Genomic DNA, 10,336 nt, shown 5'->3' on the forward strand with positions numbered 1-10,336 from the left:
CAGTTCATGTGAAGATGCTGTGATAAGACACTGGTTTAATGTTCGGGCCAGAAAGTTTTGCGAAAGCAGGGATTGATGATTAGTTTCAAGGTTTATAAAAAATAAAATACTTTTTTTAAAATTTAGCAGTGGACGTACCTGAACCACCTCCGCCTAGGCCTAGAAACTTTACATTTTACATCTAAATTAGCAATACAACTGTACAAGCAAATCAATAATTGGTCAGTTTTATTTGATGTAAAGATTATTTTAAGAACAATTTCTTCACCAAACCTGAGAAGTCATGTTGCCTCCAGGACTAACTGATGAACTCATACTTCACTCAGACCTGATAGAGACGATGCAACACAGAAAATACATATTGAAAAATGCATAAAGTAATTATCCAAAACCGCATCATAATTAATTCAATAAATGTTTTTTAAAATCAGTCAAACTTTTATGTATTAAAATGTAACGTATTAAAATTATGATGCATGCACACTACTTTGGCCACATAGAGTACATGTATTTGAGATATAATACATATCATTTTTTTTTTTACTTTGGCTTTATTTGTCTTTATTGAAAATCACATTCTGTAGTTACATAAGTTTCATGTTCTGCTAACTCACTGCTGTAAATCTGAGCAGAGACCTGAAGCTGCAGAGCTTAAGGCAATTTGTAAATCTAACACTAAACCAAAGTTGACCTTGTTTTTTAGAAATACATCAAAACACATATTTCCTGCTTCCTGCCATGCAACATTCTGCCGTTATTTTGTTTTCACCTGCAGCCTGATTTGTTTTTTTTCTCCCTTAAAAGCTGTCGGACAGCAATCAACCCAACATAATGTTAAAGCATAGCGTTAATTATATAATTTATATTAACACAACTGGTGCATAAAGGCTGAGATGTTCTTAAAATGAATATATCAACAACAGTTTGACATTCCCTTGATTGAGTACACACATAAGAGAGAAAACAAGATTTATGAATATTGATACATCTCATTTAGAAAATTAACCCTTCATTTAAAATAAACCCAAATAACCTTAGCAAAGCTCAGTCAGCTGCTGAAATGTTACAGTTCTGCAGTTTATTTTTCCAGTGCAAAACACAAGTAAATTAATCGCAAATGATCCCAATGTGACAATAAACTGGCAGCAGAAAAGTGACATTAGAAACTGAGCTTTGGGATGAATATGCTGGCAAGATTTTAATCAAATCACTATCAGCCAAAATAATACATTACATGTATATACTTATCCAAATGAAAGTCTCGTCCTGCTCCACCTACCTGAGTCCAGATCACACCCTGAAGGCAGACAGCGCGACACAAGAGTCTTTATAAACACTTTGAAACAAAACGTAATTAATTTTCACGTCATCGTCAGTGTTTGTGAGAGAAGTAAAAAAAGATGAAGATAAGATCAAACTTTTATTAATCTTGAGGGAAATTGTTGTGCAGCAGTCTTCCAAATATAGAGTTCAAATAAAAACAATGTATGAACACTAAAGATTATTAATAAGGTGTAAACACCCCCTCCCCCCAAAAAAACAAACAACAAAAAACAATGCCAGAATATATACATGATGATAGTTAATGGCAGTCTTGAGGCTGACAGTGTGGTCAGTAGGCCTGCAACTAATGATTATTTATTGATCGATTAATCTGTTTATTTTCTTGAATAATCAATCAGTTGTTCGGTCTATAAAATGTCAGAAAATTGTGAAGTTTACTGTCACAGAGGAGAGAAGAAACTAGAAAATATTCACATTTAACAAGCTGCAATCGAGAATATATTTTTGTTCCATAAAAAACGACTCAAACTGATTCATCGATCATCAAAATAGTTGACATTTATTTTAATAGCTGACAATCGATTAATCTTTGCAGCTCTAGTGGTCAAAGCAGGGTGTTTGATCCTTTGATGAAACTTTTCTTTTATTCACAATGATTGACTGAAGTTCAATGTTGCCAAGTAGTGTTGGAGGCACTGTAGCACTACAATCATACCAGACCAGACCTTAAAGAAAATCCCCAGTCAGAGCTGGTTTTCAAGTGTTCAAGTGTCCACAGCCAATGTGAACAGACTCTGCTTCATCACATGTAAATATAGGCTGAAATTCAATTGTTGTAGCAATATTAATAATTAAATTCTGTCGTTTATATGCCAATGTTATATTAAGTATATATTATCCTTGCTGCTAGCACAGCTTATAATTTATATACAATCAGGGGACATTTTTATTGAAGCAGAAGAAAGTACTCGGTTATCAGTCTTTTATAAAAAAAATGTTAGTGCTGTCGAACGTTAAACGTTATTAACGGCGCTAGCAAAACCCATGTTAAAGGAGTCACTTCTTTTTATCATGACATTAATACATATATATATATATATATATATATATATATATATATATGTATATATAATATATAATAACATACATTCTTTTTGGCCTAGAAAACTTGAGATGTTCTTAAAATGAATATATCAACAACAGTTTGACATTCCCTTGATTGAGTACACACATAAGAGAGAAAACAAGATTTATGAATATGGATACATCTCATTTAGAAAATTAACCCTTCATTTAAAATAAACCCAAATAACCTTAGCAAAGCTCAGTCAGCTGCTGAAATGTTACAGTTCTGCAGTTTATTTTTCCAGTGCAAAACACAAGTAAATTAATCGCAAATGATCCCAATGTGACAATAAACTGGCAGCAGAAAAGTGACATTAGAAACTGAGCTTTGGGATGAATATGCCGGCAAGATTTTATTCAAATCACTATCAGCCAAAATAATACATTACATGTATATACTTATCCAAATGAAAGTCTCGTCCTGCTCCACCTACCTGAGTCCAGATCACACCCTGAAGGCAGACAGCGCGACACAAGAGTCTTTATAAACATTTTGAAACAAAACTTAATTAATTTTCGCGTCATCGTCAGTGTTTGTGAGAGAAGTAAAAAAAGATGAAGATAAGATCAAACTTTTATTAATCTTGAGGGAAATAAAAACTTAATATGAACACTAAAGATTATCAATAAGATGCAAAAAAACAGTGCCAGAATGTATACATGATGATAGTTAATGGCAGTCTTGAGGCTGACAGAATGGTAGGGCTGCAACTAATGATTACTTATTGATTGATTAATCTGTTTATTTTCTTGAATAATCGATCAGTTGTTCGGTCTATAAAATGTCAGAAAATGGTGAAAAATGTGGATCAGTGTTTCCCAAAGCCCCAGATGACGTCCTCAAATGTCTTGTTTTGTCAACAACTTTAAACAAATTCAGTTTACTGTCACAGAGGAGAGAAGAAACTAGAAAATATTCACATTTAACAATCTGCAATCGAGAATATATTTCTTTTGTTCATAAAAAAACGACTCACTGATTTATCGATTATCAAAATAGTTGACAGTTATTTTAATAGCTGACAGTTAATTGATTAATCTTTGCATCTCTAGTGGTCAAAGCAGGGTGTTTGATCTTGTGATGAAACTTTTCTTTTATTCACAATGATTGACTGAAGTTCAATGTTGCCAAGTAGTGTTGGAGGCAGTGTAGCACTACAATCATACCAGACCAGACCTTAAAGAAAATCCTCAGTCTGAGCTGGTTTTCAAGTTAAGTGTCTATATGTAAATATAGGCTGAATTCAATTGTTGGAGCAATAATAATAATTTAATTGTCATTTATATGCCACTGTTATATCTTAAATATCTTATTTGAATTCACCTTTGAATGTGTGTACAAATGTCATGGCTATCCATCCAATAGTTGTTATTGAGTTTGTCTCCTTGCTGCTAGCGCGGCTTATAATTTATATACAATGAGGGGACATTTTTATTGAAGCAGAAGAAAGCACTCCGTTATCAGTCTTTTATTAATTTTTTCATTCTAACAATCTGTGAACATTTACATACCTATAATTACCATAATAATAATTACCATAATTACATACCTCGTCATACAATTGCGTCGAATCAGCCTCTACTTTCCAGTTGCTGTAATTAGGGGTGGGGAAAAAAATCGATACAGCATAGTATCACGATATTTTCCATGGCAATACTGTATAGATACACAGACGCCAAGTATCGATCTAATATTATATATGTGTTGGTCAGTTTCTCTGCTTGAAAATCCCATATTGCAGCAATCAAATTGAAGTGAGATGAACAAAACCTTTTAGATAAAACAGATGTTGACAAGCTTTTGGGGACATCATTTGAAATTAGGTAATGAATTGCAATATATCGCAGAATATTGCAATATGTTTAAAATGGCAGTAATATTGTATTGTGACATAAGTATCGTGATGATATTGTATCGTGAGGCCACTGGTGATTCCCACCCCTAGCTGATATGATGGTTTGACAAACATACAACATTTGTTTTACAAAATGTGTCATATCCTAGAATGTTTTGACAACTCTCATTATTTATTCAAATGTATTCGTAGTACCTATATATTTTCTGCTTTACGCAGACTTTTACCGGTCACGCAGCCACGATGTTTCTTGCATTCTCGTAGACACATGCGGCAACTTTGCTGGAACTGCTTAGCGCCTGACATAAGTCAACAGTGGTCTGCGGTTTGTATGTGTGAGCCTGTCTCCACACACATCCACCTGCAGGGTTTTCAGCTGTGTGTCTGCGAGGCAAACTATGTGTGTAAGACCATTTTACTTGCCAGTCCTCATCGAGATAGTGATATGTGTCACGTAATGTTAGCTCTCCACTGTGGGCATTTTCCAGCAGAGAGCCACGAGCAGAACAAAAAGGGCTTAAATGCAACTAGTGCAAAATTGGGATTAGCAAGTTAACTAAAAGTAAAGAAATAGAATGTAGAGCCTATTTTTCTTTTATCAGGCAAAAAAGTGTTCTAATAAACTTTATTTTTGTTTTAATAATATTTTTTTAACTGTTTAAATGACGCTAAAATGGTTAATGATTAACATTCCTATTGGTTACATAATATACGTCTTCTACTTTTAATTCAACTCTCACTGCATTTTCATTGTAGGTTTCATGTTTGACATTGGATATTTTCTGTGCGGTTGCGTATGTTCACTTTACAGAGCAGGTACCTTCTCATATGTCTCTTGAAGGTCTGGTCTCGCAGTCCGTACACAATGGGACTTACAAAGCGTGGCAGGATCTGGACAATGACATAAAAGGCAAAAAGTAGAGCAGACCTTGTTCAAACATGGGCCGCACGTACGTAAGCATACATAACAGCAACTGAAAACCGTGGAGGAGAATAGTGTTTCTGGCTTTTTTAATGTCTGGAGTTGCTTCCTTGGCAGCAAACAGAATCCTGAAGTACGTGTAAAAGACAGTGAGCCAAACCAGGACAAGACAAACAATGTGTGACGCGTCCCTCTTCTTCAGGCTGTAAGAGCTCCTGAACACGTAATCTCGGACACATAAAACTTGAGAGTGAAAGAAGTGCGGCGGCTCTGTGGCCAGGAGGATAAAGAGATCTGGTAGGATGGAGAACCAACTTGCCAACCAGATCAATCCAATCAGGATGTAGGTGTTCTTGACGGTACAGATCTGTCCGTGGCGGAGGGGGAAGCAGATGGCGATGTAGCACTCGACCGCCATGCCGGCCAGGTTTAGTGGCGTGTTGAGTGTGGCCAGGATGGCAACGATCAGCAGGATGAGGCAGAAGGGTACACTGATGGTGTAAAGGGTGTAGCTGATGATGTGGAGAAGAGTTGACAGGGCCAGCTGCATCATGTCATTCATCACCAGGTGGATGAACAGGATGTACCGAGGGTTTGTGTAAAATATCTGAGAAACAACACGATCACATGTTAGGCAGACTTTATTAATCCTTTCATCATGTTGAGAATAGTCAAATCTTCGTATTGAACAGCCAAATCCAGGTGCAGCCCTACAGTCTGCTATGATTGACTCACAAAATAGTTGAATTACTTGCTAATGATCAGAGCAAGTTTACCACGAATAAATGGCCAATAAATAAAAGCTAACTTGCCTCTCAGAGGTTGATGTTTTCTGTAAATAACAATGGGAAATTTGGTGTTTAGCTTATCAAATAATGATAAGTAACAACATCACAGATTTAAAGACATGTTTTCACTGAATATGATTCATAGAAAATAGAGAACGTTAGAAGCAGGGACCCAAATCACATGAAAATGATCTAATGCTTATATACACGTGGTTTTGCCTTGGAGAAACATTTTGTTTTTAATGCTAATCATTTGCTTCAGTTTTATAACATTCTTGTTTCATTTACAACCTTTTATTATCCTTTATTTAAATGTTGGATTTTCTAAAAACGTACTTGTTAAAGCTGTGAAAACAATCTACAGTTTCAAAATGTAGCTCTCGCTTTCTTAAAGGGGTGATAGAATGCAAAACTGATTTTACCTTGTCATAGTTGAATAATGACAGTTTATTGGGTAACTAGTAGTGATGCACCGAAATGAAAATTCTTGGCCGAAACCGAAAACCGAAAAAAGAGGAAACAAAGACCGAAAACCGAAACCGAAAAACCGAAAGAAATTAAGCCAATTATTAGTACCATTGCATTTATGACTATGACTGTGTACTAACTTTACTAAAATCAAGGCATTGCAATTGTATAAATTAATATTAAAGTTTAATTAAAAAAATATCTAGCAGAAATATGGCTACAATCTGATAGTCACATACAGTATACAGTAGCCTAAGAACAGAATAGCTTACCTATTATTATTATTATTATTATTATTATTATTATTATTATTATTATTAATTGAGGCACTTTCTTGCAGGATTTCACTGAACATATCAGACAACGAGGGTGCATGCCCCTCATCTGGTGCAGCGAGACAAGTCTTTTTTTCTGCGCTCTGATCTCCTGCGCTGGGCGCTGCTCCGTCTCCGTCTCCACGCAGGTTCTGGGCATCCATCGCGGCCTGGATCATTTCTCGTGCGCCCTGCTTTATTTCCGCATCCAAGTAATGGTCTTTATAACGCGGATCAAGTACAGTCGCGATGAAGTGCAGAGGATCCGAACAGATCTCACTGAAACGTGTGCTGACAGACTCTAAGAGCGTACTTTTCATTGTTTTCAGTCCGTGGTCCGTCTCAACCTCTTTGCTTAGGAGACACTTTGCAGGTGGAACGGATCGGGTACTGACACACGTGCAGGTCGCGTTTTCTGTTTGCGTCATCACAACATTTTCGGCCGTATTGTTTCGGTGATAAAAGTATTTCGGCCGAAAACCGAAAATGCCCTTTTGGGCCATTTTCGGCCGAAAATTTTCGGTGGCCGAATATTCGGTGCATCCCTAGTAACTAGGACATACATAGAACCTCTAAATCCCATTGACACCTCTTTTCTCTGCAAATCTCACTATTTGAAACTGCCTCTGAAAACGGGTGAATCTAAACGAGCCCCATAGTTGACGTCAACTATTGCGGCTCCTCCTCATTTGGCTCTAGTCTCTTTCTTTGTCACGCCCCAACATTTGCATAGGCTACACAACTGACCTGAGATCCTGCTAGCTAAATGCCCGGTGTATGTGAGTGAAAGCGCGGTCAGCGAGCTTTTTACGCCAGCAATCTCTTACCACAGGTTCCAGTTACTCTTTTAATGTGTGTAATTATAATGTGTTGAGTTATTTAAACAAACGATTGGGGAAATAAACGCCGCTTGTCCGTGAGTCTCATTGATAGAGCATGCGGCTGGATGGAGCTCTATCAATGAAAGCTAGCTAGTTTCTCCTCTTAGAATTCCTCTGGAATTCACAAAAATTCATTAACTTGAAATCTGACACAGTTGTTAGCTTTATAAGACATTTAGTTAGATGTTGTATACGTGGCGTGACGAAATTCAAACTGTAAATATACTCGAATTACGCCGAAAAGGAAGCTAACTATCCGTGATTTGTAGCTAGGATTGAAGGGACAGTCGCAGCTAACGAAACACCTAGTCTTCACAAATATTAATTAACTTGAAATCGGACACCGTTGTTAGGTTTATAAGACATTTAGTTAGATGTTGTGTAAGTGGCATGACGAAATTCAAACTGTAAATATACTCGAATTAAGGCGAAAAGGAAGCCAACTATCCGTGATTTGTAGCTAGGATTGAAGGGACAGTCGCAGCTAACGAAACACCTAGCTAGTCTTCACAAATATTAACTTGAAATCGGACACCGTTGTTAGGTTTATAAGACATTTAGTTAGATGTTTTGTAAGTGGCGTGACGAAATTCAAACTGTAAATATACTCGAATTAAGGCGAAAAGGAAGCTAACTATCCGTGATTTGTAGCTAGGATTGAAGGGACAGTCGCAGCTTGACATGTGGGTAACATGTGGTAAGAGATTGCTGGTGTAACAAGCTAGCTGACCGCGCTCTCACTCTCACACAACGGGCCATTTAGCTAGCAGGAAGAGGGAAGTTGAAGGCCCTGGAGCTCTGTCAGGGCAGCGGTGTTGGTAGTCCCTGCTGTGGGCTGCCAGCTGTGACGGAGCTCCAAGTACCTCATAGCAGGCCGGGGTCTGTGAAGGAAGGCAGGCCAGGCGGCGAGGCAGCACCGGCGGGCGGAGAGGGAGCACCAGCGGCTGAACTCCGACACACAGTCTTACCAAATTTGCAATTAGCAATCAATTTTCGTAAAACGGCCCATATTTGAGCTTTATATAGTTGATTTCTCTCTTAAAAAAGTCTCAGAAGTGAATTTAATAACGAAATAGCCCGACAAACAATGTATAACTTTGCAGTGTCTGAAATATGAGGCCTGCTGTCGAGTCTCCCATGTGTTTCTATGTAGTTTGCTCAAACCAATCAGCGCGTAGCTCATTCGGAATATTCATTAACATACCATATTTGGAAGAAAAGCTCTTGTTCCAAATAGAGCCATATTCACAGGGTAGTTAAGGGCCTAATAAAATAGCATTCGGGCAATTTTCAGCCCAACCAATGTTACATACCCCATTAGGAGACCTTAAGGAACAGTGTAAAATACCCTATATAATCATTCTATCACCCCCTTTAAAGCTGAGTGGGAAAGATGAGGGAGAGAAAATCATAACATAGTGATAAATATAGTGTAAAAACTAAGCAGATTTCAGACCTGGTGCTTTCTGAAGGTGTGGACCAGAGTACTGTTGATGTAGTTGATGGAGATGCAGAGCGCTGTGACAATCACGTTCTTGATCACTGCTGTGGTGAAGTTGTCCCGCTCATACTCCGTTACAGTTGAAGTGCCGTTGACGGATGAAAAATTCATATCTAAAATGTCAAAATTCTTTCCCGTCTGAAATAAGCAAAGATTATTATTCTAGATTATTGTGTCAAGTTTAAAATGTGCCATGAGACACACTGATTCATGTTATAAATCATTCTTTTCTAAATCTTAATACTTCTTTAAAAAACTATTTGTAATTTCCTGCCTCTTTGTGGAGTATATTTTTGCTCTGTCCCAAATTATTTAACTTATTTTGAAATAGGGTGGGCTGGGTTTAAAAACTTTTTTTTTTATTCAAATCGATCTTCATTTGAACGTAATTGGTGAAGATGTTGGTATCATATGAAACTAGACGATGTAAGGAATCCATGTCATGCTAAATACCACTCCAAAGAGAGGTTAGATCTGCCATGGCCTTTTTAAAAGATGTATGGCTTTAGGTTAACTGTCTCTGCATCACATCCTCTGGACTAAAGAAAATATTTTTTCTGTCTCTATGTAACTGCTTTGGGTTGAATTCTGAACCACAACATTAATATATATATATATTTATTAATGCAGCAGGTTAGAGCAGGGGTCTTCAACAGGGGGTCCTCGGAGGCAATGCACGGGAGACCCCAAATTATTGTTAATTTTTAAAGTTTTTTTTTCAAAAATTGTCTTAACATGAATCCAACATATTATCAGCAAATATGTCCCCACTGCTGACTGGCCTAGGTAATCATAATGATTCAATGTGCCACATGTTTGTGTAACAATAAAACATGCAGCAATTATTAATTTAATAGCTTAGTATTCTATGCACTAAAAAGCTATGTATAAAGGCTTTAGGCCGCCCACACGTTATTGTAGGCCCAGTTTAATATGCAACTTAATTTTATACAATATTAGTAGTAGGGGGTCCTTTCTCAGTATCTCTTTCAGTTAAGGGGTTCTTGGCTTAAAAGTTGAAGAGCCCTGGGTTAGAGGGTTGCTTTTACAATTTACAGCATTAGTTCACTGAGAATCTCTTTGACATTCAAGCGAAATTGGTGTTGTAACTGAACTATCCCTGATCAAATTGAATCGGAAATCAAATCAAATCTTGTTATTCGGATTCATATCGATTCAGGAAATCAGTGGCGATAC

General features: G+C 37.1%; 1 pseudogene; it reads right to left on the bottom strand.

The window, feature by feature from the left end:
- Positions 1-311: 311 nt before the first annotated feature.
- LOC120557103 lies at positions 312-9,250 on the bottom strand (annotated as a pseudogene).
- Positions 9,251-10,336: the final 1,086 nt, after the last annotated feature.

Source organism: Perca fluviatilis, chromosome 4 (genome assembly GCF_010015445.1).
Source record: "Perca fluviatilis chromosome 4, GENO_Pfluv_1.0, whole genome shotgun sequence".
Lineage (NCBI taxonomy): Eukaryota > Metazoa > Chordata > Actinopteri > Perciformes > Percidae > Perca > Perca fluviatilis.